Source organism: Euwallacea similis, chromosome 17, assembly GCF_039881205.1.
Source record: "Euwallacea similis isolate ESF13 chromosome 17, ESF131.1, whole genome shotgun sequence".
Lineage (NCBI taxonomy): Eukaryota > Metazoa > Arthropoda > Insecta > Coleoptera > Curculionidae > Euwallacea > Euwallacea similis.
In genome coordinates this window covers 1,005,027-1,028,571 of record NC_089625.1, presented here as the reverse complement: position 1 = coordinate 1,028,571, position 23,545 = coordinate 1,005,027, and the positions used below count along the sequence as shown (strand labels likewise).

Genomic DNA, 23,545 nt, shown 5'->3' with positions numbered 1-23,545 from the left:
TGGTCTCGTATTGGACAAACATTTCATGTCATAAATCAAATGCTATATGTTCCAACCTCCGCCACTTGTTCCCTGCCTTCCACTCCTCCACATTTATGACAACCTATCCTCCTTAATCCCTTCGACTATTGATTAGGGTTAATTCAAGTTAATTACAATCAGAGACTAAGATCCCATCGGAACACTAGATTAATAGAAATTTTCAATCTACTGGAGACTGCAGAATATTCAGAAATCCACAATTATCACGGTAGTGTTATTTAGTGATAGTATTGAATATTATTGGCGACAGTGAATGTTAAGGGATTTTTATTAAATATAACAAGTATAAATATACTATAAATATAATATTAATAATATAAAAATTGGCAAGTTGGTTATTCATCCTTGTAGTTAAATTTGGAAGTAACCAGAAATCAGAAAGTCTGAAATGCATTCAGCGAGATTTGCATACTTATTGTAACAAATACATTGAAAATTATTGATTAATTTTAGGACAGTAAGCATGAATGCAATTTAGAATGAAAAAAGCATGAGTGCGTGTAGCGGCCAGTGCGTTTTGGTAACGACCATCGCAAAAGCTGTCGCTTCGCTCCTGCTTTTACGTGTGCAACATGCACCTTATGAGTCGTGAATCTTATACTATTTTTTGCTATTAAACAAGATTATCACATTTATAAATAATACAAAAGAAAATTTACTAAATATAGCCTTTTTTCTGAATCTAAAAAGTTCAAAGGAATAATATTATGAATTAAAGTATTGTTCCTATAAAATTAGCAAATTAGAAACAGCTTCTTTTTGATACCGGTTTGAGGCCATAACAGTACGGTAAAACTGTTATTTTGATTGCGAAATGTTATGAAGGAGATTTTTTTCTCCAATAGCATTAAAACCCTTACTGTTCATGATGCTTGTGAAATTTTTCTATGCGACCTTTGCCGCATGATCATAATATTCGAGAGAAAATTTCGAAACGATACCTTTTGTATTCACGAAAATTTTGATGCATATAATAATGAAAGTTGTCACACAATGAAGCACAATGAAAACACACAAAAAAACACAATGAAAGTCCTTTGCCTTTTTTATAAGTTTTAGTAACTGTCTCTACCCAGGTTCAGTAAACACTGAAAATAGATAGGTCGTACAAAAAATTAAATACACTAGTGGCGAAAAATAAAATTAAAATTCTATACTATAGACTAGAGTATAGTATATCCTATACTATAATATATATATATATATATATATATATATATGTTGAAAATTTATCTAGAGTGGATGATTATATCATTAAAAGAAAAAGAATAGAGTGATTGTTTCTCTTAGTAAATTTTGAAAAATGGATTTGTCGATTTACTTTTGGCCACCAGTGTATATAGAGGAGAGTTATTTATGAAGGTGAATGTTTATAGAATATTTTAGGTTATACTTTAGGATATAAAATATTGTATGCACTACCGGCGTTATGAAGATATTAATGCTCTCGGGCACCTTATGAACCTACGGGTCAGAGGCCCTCGTGTTTATAAACGCCCTGCCCTGCAGCATGTAAGCGTACTTATAATACCCTTGTTACATAAATAACTATTACACAACCTTCCATTACAGTTTAGAGAACTTTAGTTACAACATAAAAACTTGATAGTTTCAAGCTTGTCTAACTTAAAATAACCTGAACCGGTAGTTGCTCTTTTTATAAATATCCCGATTGGCCGAATAATTCAATCTTGAAAATGTTGATCTAAATTTCGTAGGCATTACAGCTCATTTCAGCTCATAAAGAAGTCGAATCTGACGAATATAATTTAATAAGATCGAAAAAAGCTCTCCTCCCGCCTTATTCCGTTCTTCAAAAGATTAAAGTTCCCTCCTTACATAACGATTTATCAGTTCTGCAAATCTCATGTGCAGGACGAAAAACGGGAAAAACGAAAGGGTCCTCTGCCCTCCTGCTGCCGTCGCTTAGGGCCCCCTTTTTTAACGATTGCTGCTCGTGAGCTTTCTATATGCAAAATCACAGGAAAAGTTCAAGAGGCTGTACAGGGTGAACTCGTTGCAATCACAAGTTACAAATATTTAAGAAACTCCATCTGATTTGTCCCAGGAAATTTTTACGTTTAATTAACAGACACACAACACCTAATAAAATTTTAAAATGGCATCGTATTTATTTGAACCTGAAAGATGGCATTTTGTACTATATTTCTGATTGTGTCACCCAGTTTGAAAGAAAGAGAGATCTGTCCTATATGTATTCGTTCGTTAGTCGACGCTCCAGGGGGTTTAACGTTATTATTAGATGGCTTTTTCGTGTGGTAAATACGGAATTTCTTTAAGATTCGAGGGAGCGGAGATAGGAATTTTCGATGTTTTATTGGATTGGGGATAAAACTTTATATGGAAAGAAAATTTGAGGCGCAGCCAAGGTGGAAGCGAGAGTTCCCGTCCTTGTACTATACCTACATTTAAATTTAAAACAGCCTTCGATTCGTTTTATATAGGAAAGAGGCTTTCGAAGGTACACGAGAGGGGGATTATTATCATGCCTGCCTAGAAAAGCTGTACAAAGCATTTTAGAACATATAATTATTAAATAACAAACCCATGAAATAAATCCCATTCATTACAGTCGTTAAAAAGTTAAAATTACCAATTAAAACCACTCAACCAATTCCAATCAAACATCCAAATCGTCTTTAAAATTTACTCCGACTAGATTAAATCTAATTATCGTTTTATTAAGCCTTTATAAACCTATTAAAGAGATTCATTATGAGAGATCTTAACAAATATTCGGGCTTTAATGAGGTGGATCTTTTATTGCTAAGAGATTTATATTCCTAAGAATTTTAATTAAGTCACATTTCCGATAAAGTTGACGATTATCCGATTTATTTGGAAGCCATTATCGTTTGACACGAAAGCGTTTAAGAAGAATTCGGTTTAATAATTGATTTTTTACGAGTCTATTTGGAAAGGTGTTTTGACATAAGTGATCGATTTGGGTTCTTGAAGGGAATTTGATTCATATAGTTACGATCTGAAATTAAGCAGATATGGAAATGAAGGCTTGACGAAGAAGAAGAGAGCAGCCTTGTGAATATAGAGGGATCAATTAAGAAGGCTGCGAGAATGTTCAGTAAAGAAAACTGTGGGAAAGTGGAAATTTTCACTATGTTGAAATGGTATGGGATTGACGAAGTCGTAAATAGATATACTCTAGAATCAGGTTCGAAATGCGTGTGCAGGGCAGTGTGATTCAAGTCAAGACATAGAAATATTTCATATAAATATAAATATGTATGACAAATAAATATGCCGATTTTGCAATTAAAATGATAGCTTTACCGCACTGTTGGGGCGTTAAAACGGTATTAAAGTGATGCTTTTTTCAATATTGTTTTTTCGCATGTTGGACTTTGATGTTGCCAATACATCTTGCCAGAGCAAACATTATACCTTTATTTTCAAGAAGTTTTTGTTCCTACAACAACTTCTTCTTGTGGTCAAGGTGTTACTCCCAAACAAAGTAATAGAAAAAAATTAACATTCCGCCTAAAATGTACAGGGTGGTCTACTTTTTTGTAGCAGAACTTTAACAGTCAATAGAAAAACTTATTTTAAGAAGAAAATATTATATCAACATGTCCCTAAACGTTTCGTTTTAAAGAAACCTGGCGTTCAAAACTTTTAAAAAAATTCTATTATTTCTTATAATACTTCAACCTCTAGAGATAGTTAAACCAAATTTTGTGTACAGCATCACATTGTCTGCTGTCATATTCGGGTAATAATATCACGACCCATGAGCCACCAGTGTCGGAGTTGTGGGGTTTTACCAACATAAAATTTAATAAATTACTAATTCAGTTTTGTCTAAAATCAAATTTTATTATTTATTATTGTTAATGATACGTATTGTATAATTAAAAGTGAAAACAGCTACAAAAATTTACTTAATTTAAAGCAGGTATTCAAGATATGAACCATTTTGTTGCACACGTAATTCGCACCAACGTCCAATGTTTCGGAAAACACCAATTCAATTATGATTTCTCAATTGAGTACACGCATCTCTAATATGGCCAATAAGTTCTTCCCCTTTCCACAGGAGTTGCATACACTTGTTTTTTTAAAATCTCCAAACAAAAAGTCCAACAGGGTTAGGTCGGGGGAATTTGTTTATTTAATTTTTTTTAATTGAATTTGTTACGCAACTGAGCCAGATACGAAAAAATGTCAAGAGAACATTTTTGTAGAGAATGAATTACTGATTTAGGAAAAAATTTAGATTTAATTTTAGATAGGACCGAATTAATAATTTATTGAATTTTATGGTAGTAAAACCCCACAACTCCGACACTGGTATTTCGTGGGCCATAGTATTATTACTAAATATGACACTAAATTTGATTTAAATATCTTCAGAGGTTGGAGTATTATAAGAAATAATCGAATTTTTTTAAAAGTTTTCAACGCTCGGTATCTTTAAAATAAAGCGTTTATGGGGCTATATATAATGGTTTGAAATGTTCTTCTTAAAATAAATTTTTTCTATCGACTGTTAAAGTCCTGCTGCAAAAAAAGCACACCGCTCTGTGTATAGGACACATTATACAGGATGTTTCTTAATGATATGCGGGTATTTTAAGATGGAATTCTACATAAAAAAATAATGATAGTTTGTTATATAAACTATGTTCCACAAATGGTTCGTTACAAAAATATAGGGCTGCAAAGTTTTAGAAAAAAAAATGAAAACTGAGTATTCTTTATTGAATTATTGAAGAATGTTAATAATGAAATTAATAATGAAAAATAATTATTGAAAAATAAAAAAATGAATATTTCCCAAATCGCCTGAGATATTTCAATGAAATTTGGTGTGTAAAGACAGTTTATAAAGGGGCATTTCTGCATTTAAATAATTCACTAATAATTTAACACAATAGCAAAAATCAAAATATTTTAATAAAGCCCTAGACTGCACTAGTAAAAGATAAAACTGAAAGAACAAATTTCAATAACAACAATAACCACAACATATTTTCTTTTTTAACTATTTTTATTTTGACAAAAATCAGTTGCGCATTTTCTTTTTCTTTAAAAATATTGAAATAAGTTATAATTCGTATTTCATTACAATCCATAACATGTTAAATTTTCTATTGTTTTATTTGTCGTATTAAAATAATTTTGAATAAGTTTGCATTGAAACGCATATTTTTATTGCAATTAATGTCCCTTTATAAACTGTCTTTATATATCAAATTTCATTAAAATATCTGAAACGGTTTTGGAAATAATCGTTAATTTCCATTTTTTTTTCTAAAACTTCGCAAACCTGTATTTTCGTAACGGAGCATTTTTGGGAACATAGTTTATATAATAAACAATAAGTATTTTTTCATGTAGAATTCCACCTTAAAATATCCGTACATCATTAAGAAACACCTTGTATATCTCCACCTTAATAATCGCAGAAACGAACAATATCGAAATATTTTAATATTACATTTTTTTAACTTTTACACTTTATTAAAAAATAATCTGGAAAACCCATACGGGTCTGCGAAATAAAACAAGATTTCCCATTGAACGTATACATTAAATGGCACTTGATGGCGTTTAAAAAAAATACATCAACCTCTCAAACCTTCGAGCTAAATTCGTTGATAGTCAAAAGAAATATAATATAAAATATACGATTCATAAGGTTCATTATGGCACACGACCAACTTCAAAACTGGTTGCTCTGCTCCTCGCTTCGCACGTTCGAACTAGAATGACAATGAGCTTCCTTATGAAACTTGTATATTAATAAACCATTTCAATATCAAGTCAGGGAAGTCAAGGAAACTGAAAGTAGTGATTTCTGAAAAAGCTTTCTTGGAAGCTTCTTGGCATCTCTAAAATTCTCTCGACATTGTTATTTAATTTTATATTAATCTAATTAATGTATTATTAATAAATAGCAAACTCAAAAAACTGCATAATGTTCTGAAGGTTTGTATGAAATTGTAAAATTTTAGCCTCTCAAACGTGGTGAACATAATTTTAAAATGTTTTAAGAATTGTTTTTTGTGATCGAAAGAATCGTAATATCAGATAATTCAATAATGTACAGACGTTTTATGGAAAGATCTAGTTTCGGGAATATTAAAGAATTTTCAAACATCATTATCGATATATCAATTAATTTATTTAAAAAAAGAACTAAAAAATGATCATTATTGAGGGGAATCCTCTCATCAAAACAGAACCTAGGGGCGTATCAATTCGTCAAAAAACATTAAAAAGCTGTGACTATCAAATATTTTCACTTTTAGGTAAATAATTTTTTCTCCGATCGACCATAAAAGTGGCGTTTTAATGACCGACAACAGGATGTAAAGTGCCATTTTTATTCCTCAATTCTGTAACTAATTACATTCGATGTTAACGATATACTCATAGCTATAACTTTGACGTAAAACAAAGAAATTACAGTGACACAGCGCTGTAACGATAAATCAGGTGTTATAAATCTACACACTTAATGCCTAGGCTGTAAAGTAATATATTTATTGCTGCCTACCTGTCGCATTTATAGCATTCAGACAAAAACTAATACAAAAATAGATACAAAATTTATTAAATGAAAACTTTACAAGCTGAAAACACTCCGGAATAGATATTTAGATACATTATTAATTCTAACAATAAAGCTTCAAAATACTTTAAATAAATACAAACGGCCTTAATTGAATAGGAGTCTTATTTTTGGCGAAAAACAATTTAAAGTCCAAGTGCGACCTAAATTGACAAGTTTCCATATAGACTTATCAACTTAAGCCACGCTTATAGTTTAAGTTAGGCCTACAGAGCTTTTAAAGGTAAGATACAAGTTTCATGAAAGAGGTCATTAGTGCACCGATCCAAGCATGCAAAACAAGAAGCAAATGCAAACGAGTTGGTAATGAATGAGTGCACCAGTGCCATGATGAAACGTGAATCTTATATTATTTTTTCTATTGAGGACGAACAATTATAATGAAATTAAAAAAAAACAATTACATGTTTGGAGCATCTATAATAAAAAAGCTGTCAAACTTCATGGAAGACTTTGCATTCGTAAAATTATATTCCTAATTTTACTAAACTGCTACCATTTTTGTATTTAATTTTTTTTTCGAAAATTTTCCATATGAATATCGAAATATCGATAGGGCCCGTTATGTCGGATACCCTATGCATGAGACCCGATAATATATATTTAATTTGCACAGAGGATTGCTACATGAAGCATCAAAACCAGAAAAATCGTACAAATGTTAATAAAAAGCTTTCCTATATATTATATTTCCCTTAATTACCTTCAGACCTTTCAAACCGACATCCCAAAAAGATCTCCGCACGCAAATTCACTTTTTATTAGACAGGGTAATCCCGCGATCCGGTCACTTATTTCCATAAAACGCAAATCAATTCCGGGGCTGATGGAGCCCGATTATAAAATTTGCTTAAAATAATTATAATTCGTGAAGTTTGGAAGTTTGCGAAGCCGACAAAATGGAGTTTAAGTAGTGGGAGACGTGTCAGTGAAAACGCGAGGTGAATGCCATAAATTTCAAGGAGTTAGAGAGAGGCATTCGAAGTTTCAAATGCCTTAAAATTGCTGTTTCTCGAGAACACTTTTTCAAACCAAGATTTTCTCAATTTACCTAACGAAATTTTCATGTATCATGGACGCGAATGGACATCCACTGGCCGCAGAGCAACTAACGAACTTTCACACATAAATTTTTCTCTATCGACTACGATTTTTTCAAACAAAATTCATCTCACAATTCCAGATCACAGAACACCTTTGTGTGTCACACCTTTGACACCGCGTTTAAAACTGATAACTCGGAGATTTGGAACAAACCGGACCAACTGCATGGTGTTGTGCCCCCTGGCCCACCCTGTTTTTGTCGCTTTTTTTCTATACTACCCGTCAACCGTTTTGTTCTTGGTAAAGGGCTTATTTGCATACGCTCTGAAATTAAAAGGGGCCCAAATTATTGAGCTTGCGATGTTCTCTCACGTAACCGGATGCTGGCGAAGTGGTAGGTAGGAAGAGTTTTTGTTCGATGCCTACCTACCTATGCAAACGAGCGTGGGATCGAATGCAATGAATGAATCATACTGGGCATTAGTAAAACTCATAAAGTATCTTGGAACCAAATTGGAAGGATTAGTTCCAAGATGGGGGATTCAACCTTTTTTCCTAATTTTCAAACGTTTATGTTGCATCATTTAAGCCTGATTTTGTTAACCTACTGATCTGATGAAAACGTACTAAAGTCAGCGTTTGTTGCTGATACCATCTAAGTAGTTAATTCATTAAAAAAGTATTGTGCAACTCTGTTTCCAGTCACCCTAATAGGGAATTTTTAGGCATAATATACTTTTTTTCTGCTTATTATGTAATACCTCTTTGCTCCTTGAATTGAATTATTTTATATCTGGAAAATCAAACGAGGTCAGTTTGCCAAGGAAACGTAGTGGTGGATCGCGCAACTTTCACGACTACCGCTACGAGTATCTTTCAACTACACTTCAATTAGAATTGAAAGTATTAAGTATGCAGAAGTTTCTCCTCCTTTTGACCATTGAATAAATTCAACCGAAAAGAAAGCCTTCGTTACATTTATATCATTCTAAAAATTATTACAATTAACTGACTTGCCAAAATCCAACCTGCACACTAAGACATCCCGCAGCTTTAATTATGCAAATTTCCATTCCTAATTCTTCGAAGTTCGATTCCCATAGAGGGTTAACGGATGCTTTCGCTACCCTTTCTGCAACATAATAATTAGTACTACCCGGAACCAGATTTGAAAAGAAAGACCCAATTTGCATATCCACAACATACCTATATCAATTACCGAGGAATCTATGTATACCAACCCATGACATCCGACTGATGGGACCTTTTGTTCTTGCCATTAGAGGGTCTTAGTTCGCATGGTTTTTGCATAGTTTTTTTTTATCTATTGTTATAACAGAAAAATAAATTGGCATTGCCGGCAGCTGCTTAGCTTCCGTGATGTTTTTTTTGCCATATGGTAGAGTTACGTCGGTTGAATTATGTAATTTCAGACTACAAGAGAAATATGGAACAAATTTTATTTTCAATTAGAATTGTGGCACTAGAGTCCAGAAGTAACTTAAGACAACTTTAGAATACACGATTTCAATAAAATTCGATTTAAAGTCGTGTCCTACCTTCATTACAGTATTCATGATTCTGTAAATGGACAAGTCTCATTTTTCATGTCTTCCGTATCTTTTAATTAACTTCACTAAATCATCTTCGATTAAGGAATTAATCGCGCTCATTGGGATCTCGACCATTTTACACCGTTTTTTCTAAATGTTGTGGTAATATCTCGTGAATTTTAAATCCAGGAACCTAATTAGGAGCAAAGAGAACTTTGAATAATCATTAATAGCCACTGTCCATCTATCCTTTTTCAAAAAGAAGATCGTTTTACCTGCCAAGAACTTCATCTTGATTACAATAATAATTGGTGTTTGCTTCATTATCATATGGAATTTTGAATTTGATTTCTTCCTGCATATTTCTTTATTTGCGATGATGTGATTGTGCACCATCATCCAATAAATTTGAGAAAATTATGGTAGAACGAGGAATGAAGTTTGTCTGTCCTCGTTGAAAGATCCCAGGAAGATGACGCTATGGCTCTACTTTAATTAATGCGCGAACACATAATTACTCTCATACTTTGTCCTTCTGTGTATATTTTCTTAATTCTCCTTCAGGTTCCGCATCGATATTAGTTGAAGGTAGCTATTCGCGAACAATTTTAGTGGCAAGTTTTCAGTGTTGTAATTTTACAAGGTTATTAAACAATACAGGGTGTTAAGAATGTCATGTCAAATTTAGCCGATTAACTTCGTACTTAAGCATAAACATGAAGAGGGAAGTAATTTAAACGTAAACATAAAGAAAACAGCATAACGACGTGAACTAACCTGAACTAACCTTTCTTTTTTTTTTAAAGGTTAAGTCAAAATGCATCTACGCGGTAGTATAGGAATTTCCGAAGTGTCTGCCTACTAAAAACTTCAGGATGAAAGAACCTTCTCAGACTCTGGAACTATCCCTGAGGAATATATCACCAGGGTAGGAATAGACAGTTCTACTCTACTCGTCTTCTGTTAGTTGATTCGGCGCTCTTCTAATCTGCTGTATTTTTAATACATCTACTATCCTGTTGGGTTATTTCGGTTTTCTATTTGTCTTCGCGCTTTGTGTAATCAAGAGGCCTTCGTGACAGCTTCGCGCCTCCCCATTTCCGATTTATATTCTTCCAATCACTTTGTCTATGCCTTTCTGGTCCCTTATCGCGTTTTTAGTAATCTTGGTGAATCCATTCGACAGAAAATTTTGCTTTTTTTTCGGCAATAGACATTGTTCCTGCATTTTTGCGTTTTCTCCTTAGACGCTTGTCTTTATCTTCTGGAATTCAAATGTATACCCGTCTGTGATTCGTCTTTGGATGTTTGATCCCTTCGTTTTTTCGTCTTGAGCTTCTATGCCCTCTCCTATCATGTTTGCTCCAAGGGTTGGTTTCTGATGATGCAATTCTTCGGAAAGGCCGCGTCCAGACACTCCCCGATTTTACCCATTGAACATCAATCCGTCTTCCTTCCGCGTTTGTTGTGTGGGAAGGAAAACTGTCAAAATGAATCCCAACCGTTTCATTGGACTTTAATTAAGATAAATAATGACATTAATCAATTATACATCACAAAACCGGAACAACATCCCCTCCTTTATAGACCCGCCATGCCATAACTGCTGATTTTTTTAATTTAAACCAAAATAGATGGCGACAAGTATTATACTCAAAAGCAGTGGATTAAGAACTCCTTTTTGGCACGTACTTTTACAATTTAAGTGATAAATATTTTAATTATAAACGTTGAAACTATTAAGTTGATTAAATAAAAATATCCAAAGGTTGACTAGAAAGGTTTGATGAATATTTTATTAGAAACCTGAATTGTTAAAACTCCAGGAACAAACTGAAATAGTTCTTACCTGGAAGTCTGGAAGGGTGGATAAAAAATGTAATTTATTGAAGATGCCTATCAGAATTTAGTAAAACAGGACAGTATTGAAGTAAAAACACATTAGATACTTTCTAACAGGGAGGCACCTAATTTTAAATATGTAATAAAACCTCGAAGCGAGACTATAACTTTAAGTAGATATGCCTCTTTATTGGAAAGTTTCGATTTTCTTTTAAAATTTTAGCTCAAGAACTGAAATAAATTGATTTTAAAAAGAAATTTTTCTATATACATACTTCATAGCTCTATTTCTGAATATTACTGTTTAATTGAGCCGAGGATTATGCTGATTACATATAACTTATGTGTGGTAAATTGCACTTTAAAACCACCCTATTAGGTTTTTTGGAAATATCCTTGGGTTATTATGCCGGTCCATATGTGAACTCTGAGATTTCAAATTTTTAATGTATTAGAACTAAATATTCTAAAGTTACTAACAGTTACTCAAGTCAATGAACCAAGGAACTTGTCTCCTATAGAAAATTAGAGACAGACCTACACTCACTTTAAAGAAACTGTGTTATCACACTGATATATACATGAAGAGCCCTCGAAAGAATAATTTGTTACTGTTTGATGCTAATAAATCTTTTTCTGAGATGAAATTTCAGATTTAGAAGACTTTTTCATTACTTTTATATATATTGCATATATATTGACTATTATTAATTGTGTGGCGCAATGTTGGACATATGTTTCAAAACCGATCAAGTACATGTGAAAAAGAGAATTTAGAATGTTCCGATTTTTGACACTACGTAACACATCAATGATATTCAATTATAACAATTTTAGACAAATATAATATAATATTATATACATATATTAATAACAATTTTACTTAAAATTTGCAAAAAAAACAATTTTATCATCCTTTCATACAAATATTTTTCTAAATTTTTAAAGTGTTTTTCTTGGTCATTTTCCTAAATAAGGTTTCGTGTCAATAACTTCTAGCGTTTATAGTTTCTGTTTTCATAATATATCATTTACTTTCTCTATTTTCTAACACTGAACATACATAGCTACCAAAATCAAATATATCTATTATTTTGTAGTAACCAGATAGGAATTCTCAGATTTTTTTTCTGAGAAAAATAATGACGTTTTAATTTTAATATCAATCTCTGAAACGAGAACCATATAAGCATCATACAATTTTAAAATTAATGGGTGCAGGCTTGATTAAAAAGTTAATTTGTAATAATGGGTGATCATTAAAAAAACCTCGGAGTCACAGGTGAACTGTAAACGTAGGGCGTATATTAAGCAATTTACTATCTACCATCAAACATCTGATTAACAGACGAATTGATCCCAGACATGCCTCTGATATTTTAATGCCTACTTGAGAGGTTTTTTTTAATGATCAGTTTTTATTATGTGAATTATTCCTATTAATATCGTTAATACCCCTATCAGTAACATTGAGAAAAGCTAACCGAGAAACATTAATTTCAATCGGTTTCTCTCAAAATTTTATTAACGAATTTACGTAACATATTTATACTATTATTGAACACTTAGGGCTGTTTAACATTATTTCTAGGTACTTCTTTCCAGGTGATTTTTTTACCTTTCAGTTTCATTTCGTACAATTAATTTCAGTCACGACGGTTAAGATGAAATGAAGAAGTGTCATATCTAATGAAGTAATGCTCAACGTGTGGATGGTCCGTTACAAGATGTTAAGGACTTTAGGTTATTGTTTTTGATGTTATTTGCTTAGTTAATTTATTCGTACTTTCATTCCTTAAGTTACGCCCATATATTATTATATATTTATCGAAGAAACCTTAACACAAGAACTTGTATCTTTATATGAAGCCTCATTTTGATGTTTTATACTGATAATTATATTTTTTAAGTTTGTCTTCTCCCAGTTTTGGAGCCAAAATGACTAAACATTTTTTCTTTCTCTACAGGGTGTTTTTTTTGGTGTGCCTACCATTGCTATCTCCGAAACGGTGAAATTTGCAACTTCGATTAAATTAAACTAAATTAGCTCCTTATGGAGCAGATTAAGGAAACCGCTGCAAGGTTGCCACATTTTCAGTAGTTTCCTAGATATTTGAAAAAGTATTAAAATGGTCAAAAATTTCAGTCCCTCGTATTTCGTATACTATTTATGGCAGAAAAGAAGTTTAAATTACAAAGTTTCACAACTTTTTACTCTCTACAAAACGACATATCGAACATCATTGTACAGCTTTTAGTAACTAAGTAATCGGTATCAACTTCATTATTTTAAATACGGACCTGGAATTTTTATTTCATATTTCGAAAGCGCTTTTTATTCCTGACAGACCCATGTATAATATGTTTACATTTATTAACGTTTCAACCCGCATAATTTATCATCAGACTATTTTTTATTTACCTTTTTAAACTACATTCTCTCTCTCTCTCTCTCTACCTTCTTATTAACCTATAATTATCCTAAATGTTCAAAGTGTCTCCCATTCTCACTTAAACATAATCGTACATTATTTATTAGTTTTTTCTGAATGCTTCTAAGTGTTCTGGGTGTAATGCTTTGACACGCAAAGATAATTTTATTTTTTAAGTCATCAATATTTTCTGGTGGGGTTTTATAAACTTTGTCTTTAATTATTCTCTAAATAGAAAAATTCATTGGAGTCATATCGGGAGAACGAGGTGGCCATAATATTGAGCCGTTATTTCCTATCCAGCGGTTAGGTTTAAATAAATCTAAAAATAACTTTATTTGACAAATAAATATTGATATAAACTTGTTAGAAAATCGTTTCCATAGTGACTTAGTACGTAGTGTAGTTTAAAAAGGTAAATAAAAAATAGTCTGATGATAAATTATGCGGGTTGAAACGTTAATAAATGTAAACATATTATACATGAGTCTGTCAGGAATAAAAAGCGCTTTCGAAATATGAAATAAAAATTCCAGGTCCGTATTTAAAATAATGAAGTTGATACCGATTACTTAGTTACTAAAAGCTGTACAATGATGTTCGATATGTCGTTTTGTAGAGAGTAAAAAGTTGTGAAACTTTGTAATTTAAACTTCTTTTCTGCCATAAATAGTATAGGAAATACGAGGGATTGAAGTTTTGGACCATTTTCATACTTTTTCAAATATCTAGGAAACTACTGAAAATGTGGCAACCTTGCAGCGGTTTCCTTAATCAGCTCCATAAGGGGCCAATTTATAGTCTAATTTAATTGAAGTTGTATCTCTCACCGTTTCGGAGATAGCAATGGTAGGCATACCAAAAAAAAACACCCTGTATAATGGAGTATATTATGGAATATATCGTGTATCTCAGAGTGTGTTGAGAGCTGTCTGTTTTGCCCTATATCATTCTTTGAGATCCCAGAGGATTATGATTTGGGATGGGGCAACTGGAGCCAGAAAAATGTTTTTCCTTGGGGGTCATGTTATCAGGATTCTTGAAGGTGTCTAATAGGGAGAACTGCAGGATTGGCGCTCATACTAATAAATAATTTATTGATGGATGGATTTCAACTATGAAAAATTACCCATTTTTCATTTCTGAAATAAATATACCATGATTGAAAAGACATTCATAGATAAACAAAGAAATAAAGTAGAGTAGATAACTTCACTCATCAGATTTCATTAGCTATTACTGTCACAAACTAAAACATGTAAAATAAAACTTTAACCGTTTTGTTTTTTAACTAACAGCTAACAACAAAGAGAAAATAGGACGAAAACTTCTTAAAAACGTTTATGGCAAAACACTTCGTTTTCCATATCCAGGGTATGAAAGGTATATTTTCGAGAATTTTTAATTAATAGTTTCGAAACATTTTTGAGATAAATTATTAATATTTTGTACATTCCCACAACTTTTTGTGCATCTGACAAGAAAAAAACTTATCTTTCTCGCGATTCTCATCCAAATATGCCAAAATTGTAGGATGCAGCTGCTATAGGTACCACGTTGGCCTCCAGGTTTCCATTCGATCACAGACCTCAAGCGAGGTTGAATGTCATTAAAGTACCTCGACGGGCGTCTGCTTGGGAATACCACATATAGCCGTATGGTTCATTTATTTGTTATTTTTTCTACGTACTTAAAAGTATTTCCGGTTTTCATCTGTGAATGCTACTTAGATCTGTACGCAACTGCCATACTACGTTGGTCTACCGGTTCCCGTCCGATCACCGAAGTCAAGCGACGTCGGGCGTGGTTAGTACCTGGATGGGTGACCGCCTGGGAACACCACGTGCAGTTGCGTTTTTTTATTTTTTTTTTTGCACACTTCTATATATTTCCGGTTTTCATCCATGAATGCCACATAAATCCATACGCAACTGTCATACCACGTTGGTCTACCGGTTCCCGTCCTCAGTCTCTGCCCAGCATTCGTTGGGTATAGTCAAAATTTTTCAAATTCCAAAGACAGTACCAAAGTTTGAGAATACGGTGTGCCAATTTTGGTCTCGTTTCTTATCTCTCCGTATAAAACTTACTTCGTGAGTGCGTTTACACCAGAGCTCTATAGGGAACCCCGTCAAGGGGCCCCCTAGCCCCCATCCAATAGAGTGCATGGACAGTGAAGCCTCAGACAACGAAAGCAGCGTTTTGAACACTGAGGAACACCACTCGGATGGATCGTACGAATTGATCCTAGCAATAGCGACGAGCGATCCAACGACGGATGTGTTTTCCGGACTGACGAGCGAGGCCAAAATCAAACGCCATAGGAAGCTCTGCTCCCTGCTAGAATTCAACAATACTTGTCTGAGGTGCAGGGACCTCTTGAACAAGGTAAGAAAGGCCCTTGACGACAACAGGTCCCTAAAGCTCCGCACGGTAGTGAATCATATCCGTGCGGAACACCCAAAAAAGAGGAAACCAAGCGGCGTCCTCGAGAACAAGAACAAAAAAACTCTAGTGGCAGCGAACATCTCCAGCCACCCCTCTCGGAATCCAGACCCCTTCAGCGACATGGAGAGCCTAAGGGCGCGGATCTCCGAGAGCACGAGCTCTGCACCGCTCCAGATAAAGGATCAAAGTGACACGGTTTCCCAAACAAGTGCCAACCTAGATGGATTCAAAACTCCAATGAAAACCATCAAATGGGAAAACGTAACCCGCAATCCCACGAAAATCCAAACGACCAATCGTTATACATCTCTAGCAGAGAAGGAGGCAGCAGAGGACGAACGCACAGAAGAGCTTGAGGACGCCTCGGTCCCCTCGACCAGAGAGCAAATCCACAACAAAGCGTCTGGCACTATCCGGACAAAGAAGGGCACCGACAAACCCCCGCCATTAGTGGTCCCAGGTAAACTCACCCACCACAAAGATTTGACCACCAACATTAAACTCATAGTAAAAAAGAAATTCACCCTGAAATATGCCAAGAACTCTGTTATAGTCTACGTGGAAGACATCACCGACTGAACAAATCTAAAATGGAATTTCGAGTTAGGAAACTTGGAATTCCACACTTACGCCACGTCCCAAGAAAAAACACACGCCTTTGTCCTCAGAGGATTGCAGGGTGGCATCCCCCCTGAAGAAGTTAAAAATGAGTTGATTGAGGAAAACGGCATCCCAGTCAAAGAAGTCCACCTAATGAAAACCATGTTCCGCCCCCTGTATTTGGTAGTAATGGATAGCACCTACACGCTTAAAATGCTCCAGAATCAGTTTAGGATAGTTTTCAACGTCCGCATTAACTGGGAAAACAGAAGAAACCAACGCGACATCACCCAGTGTCGGAGATATCAGACATGGGGACACGTAGCCAGAAACTGCCACAGGAAATTCCGATGCTCCAAGTGTGCCCAAGAGCACGAAATCACGGAATGCAGGGAAGACGCCACCATCAAATGTGCAAACTGTGGGGATTCGCACAGGTCTTTCGACAAAACTTGCCCTGTTTACCAATTCAGGATCAAGGCATTGTCGAAGACGAAATCTACCAAGCCCACCTACAAGGACGCTTCATTGCCCGCAAATCCAGCCTGGAACAGACGTCTGCCATCCGAACAATGCCCGATCGGCACACAGGCCAAAGGAATAGAACCCTCACGAAAGCGGCCAATCATCCCAACACCATCCAGTCCCCTTAGCGAAAAGGACTACGAAGTAAACTTCCCCAGCACGCTCGGCCGCAAAAACAATAAACAAACATCAAAGCCAGCAGAGGTGCAAAATGTGAGTATGCAGGATAAGTTTATCACATTAAAAGATAAATTTGCGGAACTAAATGCCCTGATAAACATGGACGAAATGTTGTTAGCCTTGGACCATTATATCTCAATTTTAAAAAATTGCAAAACGTCCGAACAAAAATTCATCGCCAGCCGGCAATTTTTCACCATCGACATTCAAAATTTTGGAATCTAGGTCTAATGGTACTTAACATCATTGAATGGAATTGCAACGGACTGAAAGCTAAATTAGGCGAACTGATCCATTACCTAAATGCAAAAAAAGTTGACGTTGCCGTGATCTTGGAGACAAGACTGCGGGACATCGATAAAATTCGTTTAAAAAGTTTCTCTATAGAACGAAGCGACAGACAAAACGCAAGGGGCGGGGGTGTTGCAATTGCCATAAACAACCGCATAAACTACAAGCGACTTCCCCAATCCCTCACAAGCATTGAGCACGTATGCATTCGGCTGGAAAACGGCGTGATCCTGTCCGGGGTATACGCCCCCCCCACCCGAAACTTCACAGCTGCCGACCTCAATGTCTTCTTCCCTCCGAACCGAAGGGTGTTGGTGTTGGGAGACTTCAATGCACGTCACCGACTGTGGAATAACAATCGGCTGAATAGTCGGGGCACTGTACTCGCGGATTTCATTTCCGACTCCGCGGACTTGCATCTATCGTATCCCAGCACGCCCACCCATTTTCCGCCTAACGGAATGTCACCCACCACAATAGATCTGGGAATCAGCAGAGGCTTGAACGATCTGTCAGACCTCACCACTGACAACGCCCTCAACTCAGATCATCTTCCGGTTCACGTTTCTTGGAACGAGCTCAGGACGCGTCCCGGCGGTACAAAATATTCCTATAGGGATTTCGATTGGAATCTTTATAGGATTAATATGTCCAAAAATTGTACGATCTCCAAACAAATAGAGACTCCCGAAGCCCTGGACCGAGAAATAAGGAACCTAACGGAGATGATCCAGATCCAACAAAGAGCGTTGGCCAAAAAAGTACCGGACAGGCCTCCGCCAGATAACTTACCCTCCCAGATCACTGATTTAATCAAACTAAAAAACAATGTCCGAAAAAGGTGGCAGACTTTTAGGCGGGAAGTAGACCGCGTACGGTTCAATGCCCTTACGGTTACTATCAAACAAAAAATAAGCATCCACAGAAACAAGTGCTGGTCGAGGACTCTGCATGGCTTAAATGTTCGAGACACCTCCTTATGGAAAATGGCTCGAAACCTCCGCAGGAATTACGAGAAACTGCCCATCATCCGGCACAACGGAGAGGAATTCGTTTCGGATGCGGGAAAGGCCGAGATATTTGCCAGTTTCCTGAGCACAATCCACGCAGGAACCCCGAACACCGACAGAGAGCAAGTTGTGATTGACGAGGTCGTCCGCAAGTTCACCGAAAGAACTTACCCCATCCCCCCGCACATCTACCAATCCATCCTATGCACCTCCTCCGAAATCCGCAAATGTCTGCGCCGGTTTCCGAACAGCAAGGCACCGGGACCGGACGGCATAACCTATCCCCTCCTCAAAAATTTACCCAAAAAAGTCATCGTCCAAATCACCCATATAGTAAATTCCATCCTCAAACTGCAGCACTTCCCAGGAGACTGGAAGAAGACCGTAATAATCCTCATTCCTAAACCCGGCAAGGACCTCTCCCTACCCTCGTCGTATCGTCCCATATCGCTCTTGAACACCTTGGCAAAGTTGACTGAAAAGTTGATTTTGGCAAGGCTGAGCGGGATCGTGACCGATAGAGACATCCTCCCTCCCGAACAATTCGGCTTTAGGCCAGGCCACAACACCACCTTACTTGCAGCAAAGGTTGTCAACGACATCTTTACCGCCTATAACCGCCAAATGAACACGGCGATGCTCTTTCTAGACATGGAAAGGGCATTCGACACCGTCTGGCACTTAGGCCTCATGTACAAACTCGCCGTAATGCTCAATCTTCCCCTCCATTTCATTTCCCTCATTTTTTCTTACCTTACAGAACGTTCGTTCAAAGTTAAAATCGAACAATCCCTCTCACATTCCCACCCGCTAGTATCGGGAGTGCCGCAAGGCACAGTAATGTCCCCTCTGCTATACTCCTTGTATATTTCGGACGTCCCCAAATTCCCCAACACCAAACTGGCCCTTTATGCGGACGACACCGTCATCTACAACCACAGTTTCTACGCCCAAGGGGCGAAACAACGACTGGCACATCTTCTCAGCCTCCTTCTACCATACTTCCGGAAATGGAAGCTGAAAGTCAATCCAGCCAAGACCGAATTGGTGGTTTTCACGAAGAAAATTAGCAATCACAGAATCATAAATCCTCTGATGATGGGTGCGGTGCAGATCCAGCAACGTAGGACTGCGAGGTACCTCGGAATCATGCTCGACGAACGACTATCGTTCGGGGACCATATCACGTATGCCATCCAGAAGACTTTCACAGGCCAACAGAAGCTGTACCCGCTTATCAGCCCGAAATCGGTCATGAACCCGGCCAATAAACTGCTACTTTACAAGGCAGTCATAAGGCCGACAATGTTCTACGGCGCACCTGTATGGTGCTCAATATCCGATTCGCAAAGGAAGAGACTGCAGGTATTCCAAAACCGTATATTGAGGGGAGTTTTGGCGGCCGGCAGATACACCCACATACGTGACCTCCATGACGTGGCTGGGATCGAGTACGTCTCCGAGCACATCGATTGAACCTCGAATGAGTTTTACAAGTACCAAATCCCTGGCTCTGCCCTGACCAGGGATCTAACACGTGTGCGGTTCGATCTAGGAAACTGCATCAAACATAGACCGGCATACAAGCGCCTTCCAATCTTTTTCGAGCCATGGAGACTCCTCTACCCCCCTCTGACCGACACTAATATTACCCCATCCAATCCCACCCCATTTGGGTTAGCGGCTACGGGGCGGAAAGGATGATATCCCCTCCCCTGTCAACATGACCACTGTGTCAGAAGACCTATCACAAGTCTGGAAGAAACTTGCAAGTCCGTCTCAGAGATCTTGGATCCTAAAATTTTGGATGCTACATGGTACCTGAAGCCGCCCTTTAAACTGGTTTTTTCCCTGATTTTTCCAGTATAGTATCTAATCTAACAACATTGCGAAACGCATCAAACCGCATTTATCTCAAAACTCGTTTTACGTGCATCAGTACGTATTAGTTGCGTAAATGTTCGCATAAAAGCCAAGAGCCCAGGTGGCCGGCCGATCAGCTTACTCTCGTTAACGCACCCCCTGATGGCGCCTGGACATAATATCGTCCATCGTGTCTTACGCACGGCTTACAGCACACCACCACGCATGTCCAGACATGTTGGGTGCGAATACTTGTAGTTCTCGTATATCCTGTATATACATACTTAGCCTTTAAGGTGCAATGTACTAATTAGTAATTTGTAAATAAATTTCTTTTGAGTTCATTCTCGTCTGATCACCGAAGTGAAGCAACATCGGGCGTAGTTACAGTACCTGGATGGGTGGTCGCCTGGGAACACTACGTGTAGTTGCGTTTTTTTTGTTTTTTTTAAATTTTTTTTGCACACTTCAATATATTTCAGGTTTTCATCCATGAATGCCACATAAATCTATACGTAACTGCCATACCACGTTGGTCTACCGGTTCCCGTCCGATCACCGAAGTCAAGCGACGTCGGGCGTGGTTAGTACCTGGATGGGTGACCGCCTGGGAACACCACGTGCAGTTGTGTTTTTTTAATTTTTTTTTACACACTTCTACAGCCGGTGACACAATTATTAAGCACCTTCGAGGATCGTCGATTTCTCAATTCTAACAAGGAATAAATTACAGGAGTAGTATGATTATTAATTTCTGCGAAATATATTTGCAAATCTTAAATTTAGTAGAACCTCCGTGTGCTTTTATGACTGCTTGGAATCTTTTGGGTAAAGTGGCTACTAGCTTGCTACATCTCGATATGGCAATATTTTGCCACACACTTCTTATTTTTGCTTCTAGTTCTTTTTTTGATTTACACTGACTTTTTTTAGATTTTCTTCTTTACACTACTCCATAAATGTTCAATAACATTTAAATCTAGGCTATGCGGGAGCCATTCCAAAATTGGGATATTTTTTTCCTCAAAATAAGCTTTAGTTGTTGCTACTGTGTGGCATGGAGCATTGTCTTGTTAAAAAATAACATTATCAGCGTTCAAGTCGTATAATTTTTCAATAGATGGTAAAAAAACTTGGTTCAGCATTGCCACGTATGTTGCAAAGTTTATGCGCCCATTACAAACGAACATTTCACCAACCCCATAAGAAGACATACACCCCCAAATCATGACGCCACTCCCACCATATTTCACAGTAGGTACTACACGATCCTTGCGAAATTCTTCCCTAGGCCTCCGACACACATAAACGGAACCGGGGGTATCAAAAATCTGAAGTAAAGATAACTTAATTTAGTACTTAAAGAAAATAAAGCTTTGACGAGGAAATACTAATATAGTGTAGCACCTTTAAATACTGTAAATAAATGTTCTTTAGAACGATGTACCTCAATGTTCGTTTCATCATGTCAAACAATATTGTCTAGTCGTTCTCCGTCCAACTTGCATATTTTTTCGCCCAAGCCAGTCTCTTATTCCTATTAATTTCGGACAAGAAAGGTTTTTTTCGGGCCTTTCTGCCCTTTAAACCAATTTCTGTCAATCGTCGGCTGACTGTCTTCGCCGATATTATTTTCTTACGGTCACGATTTAATTCCCCTGCCAGCTCTTTAGCAGTCTTTCTCTGATTTTTTAATACACTAATTTAAACCCAACGGTCTTCTCGAGGTGTAGTTTTTCTTTTAGGACTTCGTCCAGGTCTTGATTTTACAACTCCACTTTCACTATATCGTTTTAATATGGTTTGAACTGCACACCGCGAACAATTAAGTTTTTCGCTAATCGCAACTTGTGAAAACCCTTTTTTTCTAAACATATGGTGTGTGACTTCTCAAACTCAGTAAGCTGGCGAGTTTTCGGCATTTTTTACAAATATTATACATATGAGTTGATCACAAATGAAAACTAAAGAAATCAAGAAAGCAAACACACATTTGTACTGAAACTAGTATGAAATGTTTATTATATCGAAATCTTCGACATGTGCAAAAATGTATTTTTTCTAATAACCATCGAACTAGTAATTTTTTCTACAACTACCTTTGTATTCAATCTTAATTTGCCATTAAACAAATTCTAAGGTTATATCGCTAAAGATTTCATGTATTTTAACTTTTAATTTCGTAAAATATTAATATGCCTAATAATTATGTCACCGGCTGTATATATTTCCGGTTTTCATCCATGAATGCCACGTAAATCTATACGCAACTGCCATACCACGTTGGTCTACCGGTTCCCGTCCGATCACCGAAGTCAAGCGACGTCGGGCGTGGTTAGTACCTGGATGGGTGACCGCCTGGGAACACCACGTGCAGTTGCGTTTTTTTAATTTTTTTTTTGCACACTTCTATATATTTTCGGTTTTCATCCATGAATGTCACATAAACCCATACGCAACTGCCATACCACGTTGGTCTACCGGTTCCCGTCCAGTCTCTGCCCAGCATTCGTTGGGTATAGTCAAAATTTTTCAAATTCCAAAGACAGTACCAAAGTTTGAGAATACGGTGTGCCAATTTTGGTCTCGTTTCTTATCTCTCCGTATAAAACTTACTTCGTGAGTGCGTTTACACCAGCGTTCTATAGGGAACCCCGTAAAGGGGACCCCTAGCCCCCCATCCAATAGAGTGCATGGACAGTGAAGCCTCAGACAATGAAAGTAGTGTTTTGAACACTGAGGAACACCACTCGGATGGATCGTACGAATCGATCCTAGCAATAGCGACGAGCGATCCAACGACGGATGTATTTTCCGGACTGACCAGCGAGGCCAAAATCAAACGCCATAGTAAGCTCTGCTCCCTGCTAGAATTTAACAATACTTGTCTAAGGTGCAGGGACCTCTTGAACAAGGTAAGAAAGGCCCTTGACGACAACAGGTCCCTAAAGCTCCGCACGGTAGTGAACCATATCCGTGCGGAACACTCAAAAAAGAGGAAACCAAGCAGCTTCCTCGAAAACAAGAACAAAAAAACTCTAGTGGCAGCGAACATCCCCAGCCGCTCCTCTCGGAATCCAGACCCTCTCAGCGACATGG

At 36.9% G+C, this 23,545-nt stretch overlaps 3 non-coding genes across 3 annotated transcripts; all 3 read left to right on the top strand.

Annotated features, from left to right (window-relative positions):
* Nucleotides 1-15,266: 15,266 nt before the first annotated feature.
* Nucleotides 15,267-15,384, top strand: LOC136414559 (5S ribosomal RNA). The gene has a single exon (XR_010752553.1). It is a non-coding gene; the product is annotated as a 5S ribosomal RNA (ribosomal RNA).
* A 5,576-nt stretch (nt 15,385-20,960) lies between these two features.
* On the top strand, nt 20,961-21,078 carry LOC136414558 (5S ribosomal RNA). The gene has a single exon (XR_010752552.1). It is a non-coding gene; the product is annotated as a 5S ribosomal RNA (ribosomal RNA).
* Nucleotides 21,079-22,711: 1,633 nt separating this feature from the next.
* On the top strand, nt 22,712-22,829 carry LOC136414552 (5S ribosomal RNA). The gene has a single exon (XR_010752550.1). It is a non-coding gene; the product is annotated as a 5S ribosomal RNA (ribosomal RNA).
* Nucleotides 22,830-23,545: the final 716 nt, after the last annotated feature.